Consider the following 21,866-nt stretch of genomic DNA (forward strand, 5'->3'; position numbering starts at 1 on the left):
CTTAATAAATGCCGGTTGTCCTACGTATACCAGGGGAATAATAATCCAGGATTTAATAAATTAATTGTCCTTTATTTTCACTTCAAATTTTTTTATGGATTTTGATGCTGCTTATCTACATTCTCCTTTTCCAGCATTAGGAGACATTTGAAAATTATTGCTTCATAATGCAGCGATAACTTCATAAGGCTCCAAACTTTCCATAATTCCTGTGGCCTACTAGGTCTGCCATGAAGTATGATCACAGCCAGAACAGCAAGTGGTACTCTCAGGCAGACCCAGCACGGTGAGAGAGTGCTGCTAGCTAGAGTCAGAGCTGGAACGAGCCAGGAAGACAGGTGTCACTATTTGCAGGCATTAGCAGCTGTCAGAGCAGAGATATACGTAAACGGGCTGCTTCAAGGTTTACAAGTGACTTTCATCTCCTGGATGGGCTATGAGGGACTGCATGTGCCTTTAGTGACCAAAAAAATGTACTCCCTTCATCCTTAAATCTCTTTTCTGCTTGCAATCTGGGTGATTTCCCAGACATTGGGTTGCTCTGGGATTGAGGCAACTCCAAGACACAGAAAATCTGAAATTGCAGGAAAGTCCTTATGCATCTCTCTCACCCTAGAAGAGAATGAATCTTTGAACTGCAGGACATAGAAAAGTCAGAATTCTCTCCAAATCTTAGGCCAACCCTAAGTCCTATAACTATGTAATCTCTGAGACCTGGAATTTCTTAATGGCCACTGTGACAACATTTTAGATTCTCAGGCACCCATCCTAAGGAAGCCCCTTTATACTTTATAAACCTTTTCACATACATATTTTATGTAATTTTAATAATCAACTGAGGTAAGTGATATTTCCCACAACTCCATAAGTGAGAAAAGAGGCTTCTAATTCCAAGGTGAATTCTTTTCCACTGGACCGTAGTTGCATCATCTCACTCTTTATTCATTCCAGTCCCCTCACCTTCCAGGCTGCAACACAGAACCACCAGTGTAAGGAAACTCTCACCACACGTACGCATACACAACGTTAGAGCCACAGCAAACCTGTTTAGAGTTATGGTAAGTAAAGAGAGAGAGCTCAAGTGATTACACAAGAGGCAATACAAAGGAGAGTGCACTTTGGAACCAGAATGCCTGGGTTCAAATCCTCGTTTCCCCACTTAGCTGAGTAACATCGGGCAAGTCACTTATCTGTAAAATTGGGATGATAACAGTACTAAAGGATCACAGAAATTAATGCATATAAAACACTTAGATTAGTGTTTGTTATACGGCGTGAACTCTAAGTCTTAGCTCACATCACTAAATTGGAAAATCAATTTTCTAACTCAAGAATTGCAGGCACTACAAACACTCTGCCACAAAAGAAAAATAAAAGAGATGCTTGCTCCATTCTGAGGTAATGTTTCATTCCCAGGAAGAACCTCCTTCGTTTTTCTTATTTTGTAGATCTTCCGACAACTTATGAAAATACACTTAAAAAATTTTCTATGGTATAATTCAGAGCTGAGGCATTTTCTAGCACAACATCAGCTACCTTAAGCCTAGCAGCTATTGTTGGCTCACATTTGAAGATCTTTCACATACACAGTACTAATTTAAATCTCTTAAACTCATCGGCACAGATAGCCATGTCCTTTTGCAATAGAATTTTCTCACATTCAACCTCCATCTCACTATAGAAGGGATCAACCCCTATGAGACACCCAATCTACAGATTATAAGCCCAACTTTCTTTTTACTGGATGCCTACTGTATGCCAGGCACTGTGCTGGCCCTGAGAAATACAACAGAAAACTAAACAGACAGCCCCTTACCTCACAGAGCTTAAAATCTAGAGTTATGTGTGCCCTCCAGTACGGTTGCCACTAACTATATGTGGCCATTTAAATTTAAACTTAAATTAAAGTAAAAACATCTTTCCACAGTCACACTAGCCACATTTCAAGTGTTTGGCAGTCACATGTGCCTGGTGGCTACTGTATTGGACAGCACAGATATAGAATATTTCCCAGCTTTGTGAAAAGTTATGACAATGCTGGTCTAGAAAAAGGCAATAGTAAGTAAATATGTCATGAGAATATGGTGTGAAAAATGCTATGATGGGGGGCCAGCCTGGTGGCGCAGTGGTTAAGTTCACACGTTCCACTTCTCAGCGGCCCGGAGTTCGCTGGTTCGGATCCCGGGTGTGGACATGGCACCACTTGGCAAAAGTCATGCTGTGGTAGGCGTCCCACATATAAAGTAGAGGAAGATGAGCACAGACGTTAGCTCAGGGCCAGGCTTCCTCAGCAAAAAGAGGAGGACTGGCAGTAGTTAGCTCAGGGCTAATCATCCTCAAAAGAAAAAAAGAAAAAAGAAAAATGCTATGATGGATAAACCCAGGATGCTAAGAAAAATATCCCTAACTCAGACTTGATAAGAGAAAGGGATTCCAGCACACTTCCTAGAGATAGTGACATCTAACTGAGACTTGTTTATTTGATTAACAAACATCTACTATGTACCATGTGCTGGTGATGGAGGAGAGAGTACCATAAACAAAGGCCCTTCCTCACAGAACCTCAATGGAGGAAGGTGATCAATCAACAAACAAACTCCCAGGATCATTTCTGTTTGTGACGAATGTTATGCACGGGGAAAAAAAGGGGATGATAAGGAGAGGCTACTTTAGTTTGCTGAGAAGTGAGGACTCAGCTGAGTTTGAGAATCGTAAATATATAGTGACACGAGCTTCATGGTTCTGTGATTTTTTCCATCAGTGCTCAGTAACCCCAGAGAAAGTTCAAACAAGGCAGACAGTTGGGGTCTTGCAACAGAAGGATGGTTGAAAAATAAAATTAAGGATATGAGGAAGAGTTATTGAAGTTCTGGACCGTGGAATCCAACTTTAATAGAAAAAGCAGTGAAGACAGGTGGGGCTAACGTGCACTGAGAAAACAGGTCAAAAACTGCAGATCTGGATGAGGCAGAAGGAGACAAAGGGCAGAATAGGAAGGATAGTCAGAAAGACAGATAAGATATGGTAACAGAGGAAAATGTTCAAATTTTATTGTCCTGAGAAAAAAGTTCCTGAGAGTGGCCATAGGACCAGGCGGACACCGTGGAACAGAGGTGAAAGGAGATGTAGGTGAAATACCTAGGATCTGAGAGTCTGACCCATCTCTATAATGTGCAACTCAGAACCACATTCCACAAGGTTGTCCTAGACCTGCTGTATTTCTTTTCCTCTCAAAGGCCACGAGACCTATCATGTCACTCTCTGTGTGATTCTGTGAATCACTTATCTTATTTCAAATCACCTACGTGATTCGAGAGCAGGAGCACAACCATGCCTGCCTTGTGTGCTGCTGCCTGCTCAGATGAGCAACCAAACACCCACATTTCCATGCTGAAAGGTGCTACATTGACTTTCCTTGGCAAAGGACTTCCTACAGCTCTGGGCTCCTCCCACATTCCCCACAAAAGCCAGAGGATCACTTAATCTTAGCCTTCAGGCCTCACTACGCCTAAAGAAGAATTCTAATCCAGCAGTAGGGAAGCCAGATCCTAGCAACAAGATCAGGCTGGACCAAGGGAGACTGATTGAAGGAGTGGCAAGGAAGTACCATGGCCTCAAAAATTATCTCCCCATCAGTGTTTACATTTGCACATTGGCCTTAATAATGCCTTCTTTGGGCTTAAAAAAAAATGAAAGTAGAAGGTAATTCTTACTGCTAGTCCTGACCTTTCATTTTGGCTTCTACCATGGAAATTGCTTATGCTTCAGCTAGGGCCCCATGGTCTGCAATCAAGTTAGGAACCCTTACAGCGAATTCGTAGGTAAAACCTAGCAAAAGTCAGCAAGCATCATTATAAGTAGAATCTTTGCAGAACAATGGACTGTCCTTTCTCTATCTCACAATGCCTAAGATACTCCTACTCACCACTCTAGACCCCACTCATTTGACTCTCCATGTTACTGAAGCCTTCCCCAAGCTCCCTCTACCTTCTCCCATAAAACACTCTCTCCTCTGTGCCACCACATCTCTCTCTACTGCAACCTGCTTTTTAATCTATCTCCCTTGTAAGCCATGCATTTCTTAAAATGAAGACAATATTTTATTCATCTTTGTTTTCCTGATGTTCATGGCAAAGCCTAACACATAGAATACATTTAATTAATGTTTGAGGAAGGAAAAAAGAAAAAGGAAAGAGAGAGGAAGGAAAGAAGGAATACATGAATTAGGAAGGAGAGTGACAACAGATCAGGCTGGAGAGAACTGGATGAAGTCCTAGATTTTCCTATTACAAAAGGTAGAAGCAGGGATAAGTAGAAATGTGACTATAAAACCGTTCCTGAAATTTCCTCTTTGTGTTTATCTCTAAGCCCTAGGGGGTATAAACTGTTTCTCAACAACAATGAGTCAGGATACACACATGCTTTGTCATACATTTTACCTATAGAGCCTGCAGTGGGGCTTTAGTGGAGAAGAGGCTGAAGTCGAAGACCTGGTTCTTGGCTTTGTGCCCTTGAATGTGCTCCCTAATCCCTCTAATCTCAGAGTCCTCATCTGTAACACCAGCTAATAATAATATCTGCTCTATGACGTTTTGGGGAGGCTCAAGGGAGAGAACTGAAGTGAAAATCTTTGTAAAATCTAAAGGATGCCTCATGAGGATGAGATTATTGGCAGTGGATCTATCTCCACTTGGTTTCCAGATCTACCTTCCCCCAGGCTGAGGTGTAATCTAGCTGTGGTAGACTCTCCCGCCTACAGGCAGAACAGGTAATACATTTGCTTTCATCCCACATTAGTTGGATGATATTGCATATACTCAGAGTTTTCACAATTACCATGTTCTATTTTCCTAGTCTACTATGTCGGCCTGGGCTTACAATAGTCCTCAGCTTAGTGTCCATCTCAGGGAGACCATGAGTCACAGCAGCCAAGCTTGCCTTGGGTGAGTCTGCAGAGAGAGTCATCTCCTCTGTCCACCTCAGCAAGGGAGCAGTTGGAGAGGAGAAGATGGAGGCAGCTTTTCTTAGTCCTCAATTCATGACTTTGTGGTTCTGGACCTAGCATATATGCATAAGGTGACTGAACTAATCATTTTCTAGGATTTTAAATTACTGCTTACCACTGACTGAAACACAAGTGAAGCTGAACTCGCTCCTAAACCCTGCCCCCTTCAGCTGCCTCACAGATCTCTCCTTTCTTCTTGTTTTCACTTCAATGTCCTCTTCGCTGCAGAGGGGCAAGAACTTCCTCCCTGAAGATAGAATCTGAAACATGAAAGGAAATTCTAGAGGTAGCTTTCTTTCACTTTTCACTTTCTTACAAACCATCTCCCTCTCCCAAATTTGCCCACATTTACACAAAGAGGATGTGAGGGTGGTTTCCACCATAATTTAAGGAGTTATTTTGGAACCTCTTTAAGCAATGGATCTGACATGAAATCTATTCTGGCTATTATTTTCCCCCAGGATTGGTACTCTATAGCCCTGCCTCATCCTGGATTTTCTTATATATTAAAGAGAACTAACAGGGAAAACCTACATGTTCTTTTTGTTGTATAGTTTTTCACCTTCCCCAAGTAGAATGTCAGATCTATGTAATTCAGGGCATTTGAACATTAGTGCTGAATATGAAGATGAAGATTATGGGCTGAATGTCAGAAGATCTAAAATGCTCATGAGAAGAAGATGGAAAGAGGTTACTCAGGGATGGGGCAATTGGGGCAGAGCGACAATTAAGTGACAGGAGGCTTCTCCCCTGGCAATGTGATGTTGTTATGGATGTGGACTCTAGAGTCACTCTGCCCAAAACAGCAGCCACAAGCCACAGGTGGCTATGGAGCACTCAAAATGTGCAACAGAGGAACTGAATTGTACATTGTATTTAATTTTCATTTAAAGATTCATATTCAAGTCAGTTATTGGAAAACTTAAGTATGATTGAAATAACTTGGATATGTAAATCTACTTTTTCAACTACAAATTTTATGAAATCTAAACACAGATTAAGTATTTCTGATGAAAATTTAGCACCCAAGTTGAGATGTGCTATAAGAGTAAATTACACATCATATTTAGAAGACTTAGCACCAAAAATGTAAAATATCATCTTAATAATTTTTACAGTGAAAGTATGCTGAAGTATTACTATTTTTAATATATTAGGTTAAACCAAGTACATTATTAAAATTGACTTCATTTGTCTCTTTTTACGTTTTTTATGTAACTGCTACAAAATTTAAACTCATACATGTGGCTCATATTTCTACTGCAAAGCCCTTTTCTGCAACATGGACTACTTGGGTTCAAATTCCATTTCTATGCCGTGAAATGTGCTCATATGTGCTTTCTGGACCTTTTATGAAAAATGGGCTAATAATAGATCTACTACACAAAGTCAATGTGAGATATAAATGAACACATGTAATGCAATTAAAATAGTTCATGACACACAGTGTGCTTCATATATGGTTATTATTATTATTATTATGCTTATAGTTGTCATGGTTGTGAGAGCAGAAAGAAACTTGGAGCAGACTGTGAATGTCTTAAAGAAAGACTTTTTTTCTTTCTTATCAAACCTTGTATAAAATGTCCATTTGGATCTGAATTAAAAATGTGCGTGGCCTTGCTCCCATGGTGTCCAGTTGCATATTAGACCCTGATGACATCCTCTTGCATGCTGTGGGTCAGAACATTCTCTGTCTCTTATATGCTATCCCACAAGACCCCAAAAGGCACAGCTAATGAAAGAGTACTGTGATATAATTTAGAAAGGAATATTAGAAAAACTGTGTCGCTGACCCAGGAGTGGGAAGGCACCATGGCACTTAACCATTCTGCCACTTAACTAAACATACATCCTTCAGAAAGTCATTAGTTTCTCTGGGCTCTGTTTCCTCATAAATTAAATAGGGATAACAGAAGGTGTTGTCGTGAAGACTAAATAAGACAGTGGAATTGAAAGAGCTCTATAACCTACATAGTATTGTGCCAATGTCAATACCTTTTTATTTTTAGAACCATTACTGCAGGATTGGCCTTTCTCTTAGATTAAACAGACAGTTGCTTCTGTGGGATTATTCCTAGAGATCCTGAAGACCTACCTGTCTTCCAAATTTCCCCTAAACTAGTCTGTTATAAAACGGTCAAATCCTATGCTATAAAAAATGTTCCAATACTCCTATGGGAAATAAAAATGCAAAAAATATCCAATTTATGGATAAACTAGTAAGTCACTGATGGCTGTTAACACCGTGGCTCTTTATAGCCAGCTAGTCATTGGGCAAGTGTTTGAGGAAATGGGCCACAGATCACATAAGTTTTCACTCATTCTTCCATTCATTCATTCAACAAATATATACTGAGTGCCTGCTTTGCATGAAGCATCTGAGCTCTTCCACTATATTGAGGAAAAAAAAGACAAGGTCCCTGCCCTCAAGAAGCTTATATTCTAGCTGAGGGAGAGGAACAATAAACATGACATATATGTAAGTAATATAGTATATTACTGAAATACGAAACACTGGAAGAGGATAATGCAGATCAGCAATGTGGAGAGTTTGAGTGATGCCATTTTAAATCGGTTGGTCTGTCTGCATCTCATTAGGAAGGTAAAATTTAAGCAAAGACTTGACAGAGTTGATTATGCAGATATCTGGGGAAGAGCATTCTAGAAAGAGAAAGCAATTCATGTGAAGGCAGTAGGGCAGGAGTACACCCATGTGTTCAAGGAACAGTGGGGTGCCCAGTGTAGTCACAGCAGAGCAAGGAGAGGGAACTGATAGGAGACGAGGTCAGAGAAGTACATTGGGAGCGGGGTGGACAGATCATGTAGGGCCTTAGAGGTAGAAGAGCCATATAATTTATTCCAAACTGGAACCCATTTAAGAGTAAAAGAAGTGTTACTAATAATTACACTGGGGCAATAGTCATAAACCAAGCAAACCAGGATGTTTCCTGCGCCTACTGATAAGCCATTGTCCGACCTCTGGCTTTACTTTGAAGCAAATGGGAAGTCATATCTAGAGCAATTTCAACCTGTATTTAGAAACTGTACCAAGTGGTCAGACAAAACAAGTCCTCAAGAAAGTGGTATATGCAAGAAAGCAGTGTGCCCTACAGTTGAAACTGGGTAGAATTTAGACTTTTCCTTAAAGTCTTTAAAAACTTAATGCTTCAACCAATCTCAACTCCAACAGCCTCTACTCTTCCTACCAACACAAGTCGTGTGTCAGATTTCCTCAAGACGTGAGGGGGAAGACTCTGCATGATACATTTAGCAAGATGGATCATCAGGGCAGGAGGGGTGAGCCCACAGGCAACGGTCAGCATCTAAGAAGACACTCTTCAATCTTTTGGAAGAGGAACAGGAGGGGAACCACAGATGGACACGGGGAATCTTTGTTTACTCTCCCTCAAAGGGTTTTATCACTGCTGCCACAGTTAATCTACCTCAAAGAACCATCATATTACGTTTTTGGTCCTCCACTTCTGTTCTATCCAGAGAAGTTTAGAACTCTCCCCCAAACTAATGCTCATCACTTCTGTTGCTTTCTTTTTTATTGTGGCAAAATATATGTAACATAACATTTATCATTTTAATTATTTCTAAGTCTACAATTCAGCAGCATTAAATACATTCACAACGAAATCTACTTAAAACTTCTTAATCATCCTGAACTCTTGTTGCTTTTTAATGTTCATTTTTTTTCTCTTCTTCTCCCCAAAGCCTCCCAGCACATAGTTGTATATTCTAGCTGTAGGTCCTTCTGGTTGTGTTACGTGGGACGCCTCCTCAGCATGGCTTGATGAGCAGTGCCATGTCTGAATCCAGGATCCAAACCAGCAAAACCCTGGGCCACCAAAGCAGAGTGTGTGAACTTAACCACTGGCCACCAGGCCAGCCCTTACTGTTTATTCTAAACCTTGCCTTACCTCATGGTGATGGAGGCCACGTGACTGACAAACTCACTCTTCTGTGGCAGCTCAATGTTACTGAATACTACTCAGTGTTAAATCTTCACTCCTTCTTTCTAAAAGCATCCTATATGGTCTCAGTGTCCCCAGTTTACAAGCAAGGAAAGAGAGAAAAACCCAAAAAAACAGCTCCTACCTTCCCCAGCCTGCTTGATATATAGGGAGAGCCATGTGATACGGTGCTAACCAAGCAAAAGCTGTGGGAGAGCCTTGCAGAGGAGCTCGTGAAGCGGTGGGAGTGGAGACACAGACAAGCCTTGTGCCCTTTGCCCTTTAGCCTTTGCCCACCTACTTCTACTGCCTCGAATAGGACACTAAGATGGAACTGGGAGCATCATGTTCTGGCCATGAGGTGACAAGCACACCCTAAGTATGACTGAGTGGAAAGAAGTCTCCTGGGTCCCAGGTGGCTTTCAAAGCTCCTAGACCAGCCCTGAGTGGTTTATATCTGATATAACAAAAATAAAACATTTCATTAAATGTCTGTTTAAGCCAATGTTTTTTGTTTTTGTTCATTCGAGTCTCTGTTACTTTAAGTTGAATACAAATCATAACTGCCACAGGTTCCCTTCAGCCTAGCTTCTCTCAGCATCCCTCACCTTCACTCTTACACACACACACACACAGCAAGCATAAGTGCTTTACCTCTGAACCTCCAGTCCTCCGTCAGGTGCTCTATCTTCTCTGGAAAGCTCCCTAGCCCTTTTCTTTCTGGAAAAATTTAAGTCTGCTAGTACCAGTTAGGAACCTAAAGAGAGGCACAATTTTTATGGCAAAAGGAAAAATCAGCAAAATTTTCTTCACACTCAGACATGAGTGGTGATCTCACTCAGGCTTCAGAAAAAAGATGATATACATGTAAGATAACAGAGAAAAATGAGAAGTGGCATAAATTAGTTCCCATTTTATTTTTTCCCATTAACCAGATGCCCTTAAATAGTTCTTCTTTAACAGCCAAATATCTTCTAGATATAAAGGCTTATAATACTTAATGCCTCTTAAGTAATTAAGTCTAGAGAAATGGAAGTAATGCTATTCCTCCTCTTCTAGGATGGATTAAGGGTATACAGAGGAAGTGTAAAAATATCTAAGAAGAAATTGAAATTGAATTACTGCTATCACTTTATGCCTATTAAATTAGCAAAGTTAAAAACTACAAATATATTTATGGAGACTCACAACTCGCAGGACATCCTGGAAAGCAATTTGCTAACACATATCAGCAGTCAAAAAATACTTACACCTTTGACTTAACAATTGCACTCAAGTGATGTATCTTATGAAATAATTCAAAAGATGTCCACATCAGAGTTATGTATAGTGAAAATGTGAAGATGTTCACTTCAGTGTTACTTAGAATAACAAAGGAAAAAATAAAAAGGAAACAAACCTAATACAATAAATACTAATGACAACACGACAGGAGACATACTAGGCAATGGATATACAGTTCAAAAAGGCAAAAGTGGCTGGCCCTGTGGCTTAGTGGTTGAGTTCATGTGCTCCACTTTGGTGGCCTGGGTTTGCAAGTTTGGGTCCTGGGTGCAGACCTGCGCCACTCATCAGCCGTGCTGTGGCAGTGACCCACATATAACGTAGAGGAAGACTGGCACAGATGTTAGCTCAGGGCCAGTCTTCCTCAGGTAAAAGAAAGAGGCAAATAAATCTCACGCTTAAATTGGGCTTATATTCAAGTGGGAGAAACAAATAAAAATATGTGTTAGGTGGTGATCAGATCAACGAAAAAATAAATGAGGTAAAGTAAGATGATTGGGCTTCTGAATGATAGAGACAAAAATTCAACTCAGGGTATGTGACACAATGCTTTTCTCAATATTTACTGACTTGCCTCAAGTAGACCTCCAAAGATGCAGGAAATTCACTGAGATCTGATGCTCTAACTTCCCTCATGGAGAAAGAGGAAAGAAATCGCATTGCAAAAGCTGTGAAGAAGAGAAAATTTCAGGACTCCAAGTCGTTTGTACCTCCAAAGAGGCCAAGTCACTTTGCTAAGACATGGGAGAGAGCTGTTCAGTGACTAGACCACAGGACAGAGGCTGTGGCAGCAAGTGGGGTTCTCCCTTCAGCCTCTTCCCTGACCTCTGGGCAGGTGGCTGAGACCAAGACCATGGCCCTCCTTCCATATAAGACCTGCCTCAGGAGTCATCCTACCAGATCTTATTCGATGGAAGCTCTGAGAACAAGAATCTAAGCTATTACCAAATTTTGGGGTACCACTTATGCACTAAGGGCCTAAATTCTATGCTCCTTCAGATCCTCTTGCTGTGTGCATGGTGTACCAGGGTCTATGGACCTCAAAATCTCATTTAAAGAAAAATATGCAGATTTCAAAGATTTGCAAAAAAAAAAAAAACATCTGACACCATCAGTCAATCTATTGCCAGAGTGTGAGAAGCCGATGGAAATGACTTGAAAAGAGCAATCATTAGCCTTAATATACTTTGCTACCCAAAATCTGTCCACCTAAAATCAAAAAGTTTGGAAGACATTTTGTCCCTCCCCAATTCCCACCCCTCCAGATTAGAGAAATGTGGTCTGTGCCAAGCAGAAAACTGAGATCAAACCCTTCACCACATGCATAAGGCCTAATAAAATACATTACAGAACAAAGGAAAAGAGGTCTTGTTACAGTTTGGAACTAGAGAGAGGTGGTGCTCGCACAACATTATGAATGTACTAAACACCACAGAATTGTTCACTTTAAAATGATTAATTTTATGTTATGTGAATGTCGCATCAGTTAAAAAAAGAGATAGAGAACTTGCTGCTAAATATTTAGACAAAAAGCAACATCTGGAAGCAATTTACTTGGACTTTAAGAAAATGACTTGTCCCACAGAATTCATGACACAGGACTAATGAAACAAGGATCAAGGGAGAGATATAAATACTGATCCTAGACAAAGATTTTTAAAAAGGAGAAAGCAAACATAGAAAAAGAAGTACAATATGAAAATAAGATAATAACACCAATCCAAATCTATCAGTTATCTCAATACATATAAATTAAATCTGCCAGTTAAAAGAGAATGTCAGGGGCCAGCCAGGTGGCTTAGTGGTTAAGTTGACGCAGTCCTCTTCAGTGGCCTGGGGTTCACAGGTTTGGATCCTGGGTGCATACCTACACACCACTCATCACGCCACGCTGTGGAGGCATCCCACACACAAAATAGAGGAGGACTGTCATGGATGTTAGCTCAGGGACAGTCTTCCTCAAGCAAAAAGAAGAAGATTGGCAACAGATGTTAGCTCAAGGCCAATCTTCCTGATCAAAAAAAAAAAAAGGAGAGCGAGAGAGAGAATGTCAGATTGGATTACAACACGATCCAGCTCACATGCTATTTACAACATGCCTACCTAACGCATGAAAATACTAGAAGGTTCAAAAGGGAAGAAAGGGAAGAGAGATATCAGGCAAATACTAACTAAAATACAGCCAGTATAGCTATATTAACATCACTCAAAGAAGACTTTAAGATAAATAGCACCATTAAGAACAGAGTTTCTACACAATGACTAAAGGTTAAAGTCACCAAAGCAATATAACAATTCTAAACATGTATGCACATTTTTAATAGACTCAACAGATATAAAAAAATGATAGACCTGCAGGAATAAGTTGGCAAATTACCACGATAGTGGGAGATTACAGCACACTCCTTTCAATACGTTATATTTTAAGCAGCCAAAAAAACTCAGCAAAAATACAGAAGAATTGAAAAACACAATTAGCAGCTTTCATTTGATAGAACATTTAGAAATATTTATTATATATTTAATAGGGCTATAAAAGCTATCTCAACAAATTTTAAAGAATAGTTATTACACAAATCTAACTGGTTGCTCAAACTCTAGAATTTAGCTGTGACTGTGGGAAAAATGGCGTCCAATCTTAGAGGAACTGAAATAAATTTTCTACCATCTAATAGACTATAAGAAATAGAAATTAAAATGTGTAACAGAAAAATTTTAAAAAGCCATACTTCTTGCCTGACTTTGTGGAGTGAGAGTTTATGCGCTAAGTACTTTTTAAATTATAAGAATAATGTATAACACAGTTTTAGACTGCAATGTTTTTAACCTAATATTACTTCACAGACATTTTACATGCCATTGTTCTCATCTTTTTCTTAGGAACTGCTGCCCAGCCCTTAAATTTCTCCCTCCTTCAGCCAGAAATCAAAAGCCTCTAAATATAAACTCGTGTCAATAAGACACCTGCAGACTATTACACCCAGAAAATCAGAATTCCTTTTAGACTCAGTCTAGGTCAACCCCCAGCACAATCTATTCGAATTCCTGCCTCAGCCAAATGCATTTCCTTTTGTTAAGGTCTCAGCTGTGGTGAAATAAAAAGTGAGTTCTACTCCCTCAGTCAACTGAACGTTTAGAATCAGATAATCTATGGCTTTTCCTTTTCCGGAATCTAGTCAATACTAACCCTTTTTCTCACCACAGAAGCCCATAACTAATTTTCTGATTAGCAACTGGTGCCCCAGAGCTATTTCTATAAAACTTCCCATAGGCCTTACCTCAGTGCAATCTTTCCACAACAGACCAGGCCTTGAGTCAAAGCTTCAGAGACGGCTATTTGTCTTGTTATGGTAGAAAGATCTATCAGGTAAAACTCTTCATTTATTAACAACGGGACATGATAAGAAGAGGTTTTGAAAGATAACAAAAAAGTGTCACTCGCTGGTTTCACTTGGATACTTGACTAGCTCTTGCTGTTTAAGTGGGTGCTAAGCGCTGGGAAAGAAGGGACATGAGTAATACAGGATTTTAAGGCTCCTCCCATCAAAGTTCTTAGCTTTCTATTTCCTTTTTCAGTCAAGCCTGAAGCGTTTTCCTCCTTTTAATTTCAGATTTAAGCCAAAGATATTTTAGATATAGGGAAATGAAAGCAAAGAACTCCTCCTTTATTCTGCTTGTCAAAGGTTAAGGGACTCAACACATAGAGCAGTGGTTTCAAAATGTGGCTCCCAGACCAGCAACATCAACATCGCTGGGGAACTTGTTGGAAATGCAAATTCTCAGACCCCACCTTAGACCAAATATAGCTGAAACTGGCAGGGGTGGGGGTGGGGTACAGGACCAGCAAGCTGTGTTTTAGTAAGTTCTCCAGGATCATTCCGATGTACAGTGAGGTTTGAAAACTACGGTTCAGAGCATTTCTGTTTAACTGTCTGCCATGTGGGTCAATAAATTCTTGTAGCCTTGAGTGAGGTTTAGATGAGTGAGCTGGTAAATCTTGCTATGAAAACAGGGCAGTGGAAGTGGCTGGAAGAGATACTGGTAAAAAGCATGATCACTTTAGGACCACAAGGAGGTCCTTAGAGGAGGCATGGGCAGGCCTACTAGGAAATCTAAATAATCTCCCAGCTCCAGGGCTGGGAGCAAATAAAATAATACCTTGGTTCTCCTAGGACCTCCCCCTACACCAACGGTGGGACCCAGAATAGGCTAAGATCTGGTCAAGAGAAAACTTCCTGAAAAAAAAAAAGTTGATGCTGTAGCTAAGTTTCAGGTAAAGTTGATCTTTCTTAAGGAAATTAGTCAATGGACAGTGAGGTGGTTAATTGGGGATGATCTTCCAATAATGCCCTCGAACCCAAAAATGGGTTATTTTTTTTGAGTCTTGGGGCTTACCATCAAATACAGAGGATATCATGTCTTATATCATGGAGATAACCCTGTTCAGAGAATATATCATCCAGAAATTAGACCTGTGGGATCTCACACATGTAGTCACCAGGATTTGTGTTGACTTCAGACAGACCAAGGACTGTGTGAAGTGAGGTGCAGGGTGATGAGTTTTTGATAGATCTTCTGGATAGCAGTCACTCCCAGCCCACCGGACTATGAAGAATCACATCTATTAACTGCTGACATACTAAAGTTATATTCTGAAAAGAAATACATTACTTAATATTTCAGTTCTCCTAAGAGTGTCTGGAAGACTTTGCTTGTTCACTACACTCCTGCTTTTTATTGGTTGTTTTTCCGTACAAGGTTGAGTTTCATGAATACTCCAGCCTCACAGCTGTATAAAATTTAATGAAGAGTGAGAATGGATATTAGGCACATGTTGTCATAATGTAAGGCTCTATAAATACCATCACAGTTTAAATTTCCATCCTTCTTCATGAGGAGACCAAAGATCCAAACAGGATAGTGTGAGGCACACAAACTTTTATTAAGATGGAAAATTTTATCCATATAGTCCTAGAGGAGCTATTCTTCTGTTTCCAAGAGTAAGCAGTGTACATAATGAAAGGACAGCCACATTCCACAGTGAGGGCAACTCTACATCCTGTCGTGAGAAGACCTTTCCCTAATGAACTATCTGATTTGTTAACACCCAGATACAAGTGAAACAAGTAGGTGGTGCTGGTGAGAGTATAATTAGGTGAAGTGCAGGATCATGGTATGCTAGGGGATTACTGCAGCATATAATTCGAGCCAGAATATCTCAGTGCAGTAGGAATCCATATGGGAGGCAAAAGACCAGCCCCACAGTGTTATGGGTGAGATCTCACAGACGTGATCCCTGTAGTGTGTGCATGGGCTCAGTAGATGTCCGGGTCCACTGGACAGGCCAGATATACGAAGTGGTTCCAATGGTTTGAAATCCAACTTTACATGGATCTATAGTCAAGAACCAGTATCCAAAACCCATAGTCTTAGGAAGGTTGGGAAGGAGGGGTAGGTAGGCCTGAATTTGACCATTATCTCATTACTTCTCAAGGGAATTTCTTACTTGGGATGTGTTTTATGGAACCACCAGGCTCTTCAGAGGCACAGACTCTAGGACTGAGGCTACCAATGTCCAAGGGAAATTCCTTCTCCACTTTTCCACAACTGGCATTGATTCCGTAATCCCTTCCTCTAGAGTTGCCCCTGGTAGGGGCCCAGGTGAAGCTGTCTGGGACACGAAAGGTGTGGTCTTGAGGATTATCATGAACCCAGGTTGTTGGGACAAAGACGATCTTCATCAGTTTACAATATTAGCCCATTGGATCTTCATGGCTCCTGAGATTATTTTTTCAGATTTCTTTGCAGAGGAAATATAATTTCATGTCAAATCTTAGAACAGACAAATCAATGTTATAGTAGATGCCTGATCATTCTCTTCCAGTGGTCCCTGAGAAGGGTCGTGCTCACCATGTCTGACTGGGAAAGTGGTTTCATAAAGTTCACATGAGGCAGCCAGGATTCTGCATAGTTTGACCTTTCTATCCAGCTTCTCGTGCAGGAGTATAATATACTTTTTAGTCTCCTCTTTCAGGCAGGACAAAAGAAATGCCATCTTTAAACTTCTCCTCAAAATGTCAGTGCCTGTACCTTCACTGACATTCAAAGATGACTTAGGAGTCATACCCTCTCCCTAGAATTGCAGAAGTGGGTCTGCAGGCACAAGATAAGCAATTCTAGGCTTGACCTCTGTATTGGCCATGGAGGCCACCGGCGAGGCACCAGAAGCCATAAGAACTACATTTATGAGGTAAAACCACAGTTGGGTATGATTCCCTTTTATCAGAAAGGTGGGTGTCCACTACACTTGGCCCTGTCTAAAGTGCAGTGTTCCAGGAACCTGAATACAACACAAGGGTGAAACACCAATGGACCTCAGGATGTTACACATGAATCTGAGATAGAGAGACCCAAGAGACAGTACGATGGGAGGAACTCCAGTCAAAGCTAAGAGAACATCCCAAACAGAGAGTCAGAATGAAAGACCATGCTGAGAAAGAGTCCAGGTATAAGACAACAGAATGAGGAAAAGAGAAAAACACACAGGAGCACAAAGGGTTTAAAGTGGAGAGAGGGAAATTGAGGCTGGAAGAAGACAGCAGTCTGATTTAAGAGAATCCCTGTGGCCTTGGGTTTGCTAGGAAAGAGTCCAATAAAGTTACCGGTCCTGCTCAGAAAAGGTCTGTGCACCTCAGGTCTTCTACAGTCACCTGGCATTAACTGCTCTTCTGAAACTGTAGTAAGGTCCCCTGGACACTACAGAAAAAAATTTAACATAGAAGAGGTGCTGAATACTTTTTTAGAAAGTTGCAGAAAGAGAAATATAGATGAGTACAGAAATAGAAAATTGGATTTGAATATCAAGTTGCTTTTTTTGTGACTTTAGCAAGAGTTGCTTCAGAAATAAATAAGAATAATGTATAAGTGCCTAGAAAATGGTAATGGCTTACACAGACTGTCGTTAGAAATTTTGCAGTCAAAGAAGAACAGAGATAGGTCAATACATCTTGAGAGGCTTCATAGGTGGCAGAAAAATGAATTATTTTTAAAAATGGAGGTGACAGACATATGCATGTGTGAGGGTGTATATGTGTATGTGTTAGGCTGAAGGCCAAGGGTCAAAAGAAATTATGTGAAAAGTGAGGGTAACAGAAGGTCATATTGGGATCTTGAAGGCATCATGAAAGGATGTGCTCTGGAGCAAAGATGAAACTTACCTTAAGGAAGAATAGAAATGCCTCATCCTATGAGGCAGGAGTGGTGGCAATATAGGAAAAATAAGAACACAGCAAGGCCAAGCACATGCATTTTGTATTTACAATGTTTCTTCTAAAACTGAGAAACATCAGGCTCGCCAGTAAGATATGGTTTCTCCAGGTCGGCTGTAAGTCAAGTAAAGTGTAATTATTGATCTCCTTCCCTAAATCAATGGATGATTCTTTGTACAAGGAAAAAAGAAGGAGAATGCAGAAGGTCAAGAGCAACCATTCAGGCTCAGAATCCTCGAAATAAAATGGCTCGGAAGCAAGGAAAAGAAAAGAAATTAAAGCCACATTTACCTTGCTCGACCTCTGGATCAGGATGACAGAAGTAGAAATTTTGAGTACAAATCTGAATTTCACCCAGAATGTCTTGCTTTGTTTTGTTTCCAGCTTTTCTATTATGAAAAAATTCAAATGTAAATTTGAATTAATAAGATAATGAACACATGTATAACCATCGCTTAGATTCAAAAAATATTAACATTTGCCTGAATTACAAATATGATATGGGTTTGTGTTTATCTGTACAATTTATTGCTGACCCATTTGAAAGTACATTAAATATCATGATATTTAGCCACTAAATATTTCAGCATACGTCTCCTATAATAAGAAAAAAATCTCCAAATAGCTGTGATACCATTATCACACCTAGGAATATTATCAAAAATACCGTTATCATCCACTATCCAAGCCACAGTCAAATTTCCCAAACTGAGCAACAGATGCTTTCACAGTTAAGTTAGTTTTTTCAAACTAGAATCCAATCAAGGCTTATGCACTACCTTCATTTTATATCTTGTGCTGCTTTTAAACCAGAACAGGCACACACACACACACAATGCTTTTTTATCCCCATGACGTGCATTTTTGAAGAGTCTCGAACAATCATCTTAGAAAATTACGAAGTCCTGATGAGTTGTTTCTCACAGTGGTGTTTAACATGTTTCTATGTGTCCTCTGTTCCCTATATACTGGGAGTCTAGAGTAAAGTCTTGATTGAATACAGATGAAACGTTTTAGACAAGGGTATTTCAAAGGCAGTGCAGTTACCGCATATTGCATTACACCAGGAGGCACACAATAGCAAGTTGTCCACTATCAGTGAGGCAGAGTTTGATAAGAACAGCTCTGTTTTAAAGGTACATTTAACTTTTTGAAAGAACAAGAAATCCGTAGGGTGATACTTAGACCTCATCCAAATATTCTATTTCCTAACAAACTTTCATCTAATGGCTCCAAAATTCATTGATAATTTTTACGTGAATCAATTATTTCAGGATAACAAAATGAGATTTCTAGCGGTATCATTCCTTCTATATTTATTAGCTGGTAGTCTTCTGCAATACTCACAACACTTCCTTCTTTAAAAGGCAAGACTAGTCACCAATATTCTGGTCTTTTCTTCCTTCTGAGTACATGATGGAGTGTATTAGCTTTTGCTTCAGTTACAAACAATCTGAAATCTTAGTGGCTTATAACAACAAGCACTTCTTACTCAGAGGTCTGAGATTTGTCTTGGCTCAGCAGGGGCTCCACTGGATTTTGCTCCAGGCTCTAGATCAGTATCACATGTCTCTCAAACACAGAGTCTGAATGAAGAAGTAATGGATGATGAGGGCCTGCTCTTCAATTGCTGGATGGTATGAGGGCAAAAGAGAGAGTGAAAGCAGGAGATTCCTCTTAAAGCCTCTGCCTTGGACCAGGATGCTGTCACTTCCACCCACATTGCATCAGCTTAAGCAAGTCACAAAATCAGGGGTGGGAGAGGTTTACTCTGTTCCTGGGGTAGAGGACAGGAGCAAATTATTTCCTAAAATAATAATACAATCTGCCATAGCCAGATTGAACTTTCCACTCTCCTAAATTTGGACATGGTCACATCACTTGCTTGGGCCAGTGAAATATAAACAGACACGTGATGTACATTCCAGCACCTCCTTTCCACTGCCACAGAGACCAGCGATATTCTAAATTATCCAGTCTCTATCACTTTGCATCCCTAGGTGAGGATGATGAGGATCAGAACACCTGCTAACCCACGACAGACATATAGTGAAAGTGAAAAAGAAACTCTCTTGTTTTAAGCCACTAAGATTTTGAAGTTGTTATTATAGTATAACCTACCCATCCAGACTAATACAAACAAGGTAAGTTTAATTATTTCCTTTTAACTATTAATTTTCAGAATAAGGAATTGTGTACTAAGAATCTTCATTGTAGCAAATATGCTTTTATTTTCAGTTTCTCCTTTTTTTGTTTTTGTTTTTCGTTTTTTTTTTTTAGTATCGTTATGGACTCAGATATTACTATTGATATGATCATTCACAAACATCATTCTTTTTGATGCTCATATTGTCCCAAACTTAGCCAGTGAGAGCCCCTTCATCTGGATCCTTTTAACAAGACCTCAATTAGTCTTCAGCATTTCCTTGCATTCTGCTACAATAAGAGATCTTAAGCTCACTTTAAATTTTCCCTGCCTCAAACCTAGAACTTGCCATTTCTCTAAGGAGCCTAGTTACTTTTAGTGAGAATGGTATTTTAGAAAACCATACCTGAATGTCAGGTGTGCTCACTGCTACCAGAGCATAATGGTTTCTAAGCTCTTCCATTGGACAGAGCATATTCTTGCATTTTCTCTCTCTCTCTCTGCCTCTCTCTACACACACACATATATGTAAATGTATATATGTATTGTGTGTATATATAATATAGATTTATATTACATAAAATTATACTACATAAAATATTATATAAATACATTTATAATCTGCATAGATTATATGCACATATAGATTAAATAGATCATACTGTATATAACACGTGATATTTTATATATATTATGTGTAGATTATATTATATATAACCTGATGCTCATATTGATATTTCCAACTCGTATTTGATATTATAGGGTTGCCCCCAAGTAACTTTGTTTCTCTATTTTTTCTCTTTTCTCATACACTGAAAACCTTGGATCCTCATATCATCAACAATTTTGCTTATTTGCTTTATTCTACAATACACATACAATAATTTCAAAATTACATCAACAATAAAACTGCTGAGTGAAGTTTAAGATTTCCTTGAGTTATTTTTTGTCCTTAGAAAACATGCTACCAAAAGATGTACAGAGTTCTGTGTGCAAAAGATAGTTAAAATAATTCCTTTTACTGTGTACTTATAAGTTCTCTATTAGATATGCAATTCAGTTAGTTTGTTACAGTTTCTGTTGGGAAGACAAGATATATGCATTTTCTCTTACACAAGGATCCTAGAGCCTCTTGCTCTGTCACCTCTCCTCCCCTCTCTAACTGCCTGTGTTGTTGTCAGAGATATTATTCTGTCTTTTGATCCTAAACCAAACTGTCCTCTCCTGCCACGTTGCTGGCTGTGAAAAGTGTTAGGTATTTAATATCCCTACACCAATTTAAAAAAAATCTTCATCATTATAACTCTTTTTTTTTTCATGAGCCAATATTTATACATATTGCAAAAGGCACAATGCAATGCATCTAGTTAACATCCATCACCACACATAATTACAAATCATTTTTTTTTCCTGTGATGAGAACTTCTAAGATCTAGTCTCTTAGCAACTTTCAGATATACAATATAGCATTAACTAGTCACCATGCTATACATTACTGCACATGCCATACATCACTGTAACTCTTGAGCCAGATCTAGAAGATCAGACTAATGTGCAAAATTGCCAGTGAGATGAGGGCATGATTGCAGGGAAGAAAAGAAAGAATCAATGGACAGAAGGTGAAGGGAAAGAGCTCCAGCTTAAGAGAAAAGGCTGGAATGTAGCTGTGACTGTTGGAAGGGAAAGGCTAGTTATGGACACTAGTGCTGTGAATATGCTACAAATAAAGCGGCAGGAACGTGAGTCAAGACCTTAAAATGTCTGAGAACATGAACAACTGTGTTCTAGTCCAACAAAAGCTCAAACAGGAGGAACTGCACAACAGAAAAACGACGACGGCAACAACTGATTCTTATTTAGCAGTACTGTTCTAATGATTTACTTCTATTCACTCATTTAATCCTTCTAGCAACTCCATGCAGCAGGTCCTATGATTATCCCCATTGTACTGATGGGGAAACTGAGGCAGAGAGACGTTTTGTAACCTACCCAAAGTCACAGAGATAGTAAGGGGCAGAGTCAGGATTCAAACCAGAGAGTCTCATCCAGAATCCAGCACATCATAAGAACCTCTTCCTCCAAGAGCCACATACTCAGTGGAAAGTTAAAGGATTATTCAAGATAAGTGAGATTCTCTACTGCCTGTATAAAGTGATATAAACTCTTGAGGGAGGCCTCAAGCCATGTTGTCAATTCCAGTT

At 39.7% G+C, this 21,866-nt stretch overlaps 1 protein-coding gene across 4 annotated transcripts in view; it reads right to left on the minus strand.

The window, feature by feature from the left end:
* Positions 1-13,982, minus strand: part of LOC106835730 (interferon-inducible protein AIM2) — a 55,094-nt gene extending 41,112 nt beyond the window's left edge. For 2 of the 4 annotated variants that reach the window (XR_011498088.1, XM_044758429.2), the window contains exon 1: positions 13,530-13,981. The gene's annotated coding sequence lies outside the window, so the exon portion shown is untranslated. Of the gene's footprint in view, positions 1-5,120; positions 5,143-13,529 lie in introns of those variants that run through there. The other 2 variants (XM_014848307.3, XM_070497156.1) reach the window with 2 other exon arrangements.
* Positions 13,983-21,866: the final 7,884 nt, after the last annotated feature.

The sequence above is a fragment of the Equus asinus genome, chromosome 25, assembly GCF_041296235.1.
Source record: "Equus asinus isolate D_3611 breed Donkey chromosome 25, EquAss-T2T_v2, whole genome shotgun sequence".
Classification (NCBI taxonomy): Eukaryota; Metazoa; Chordata; class Mammalia; order Perissodactyla; family Equidae; genus Equus; species Equus asinus.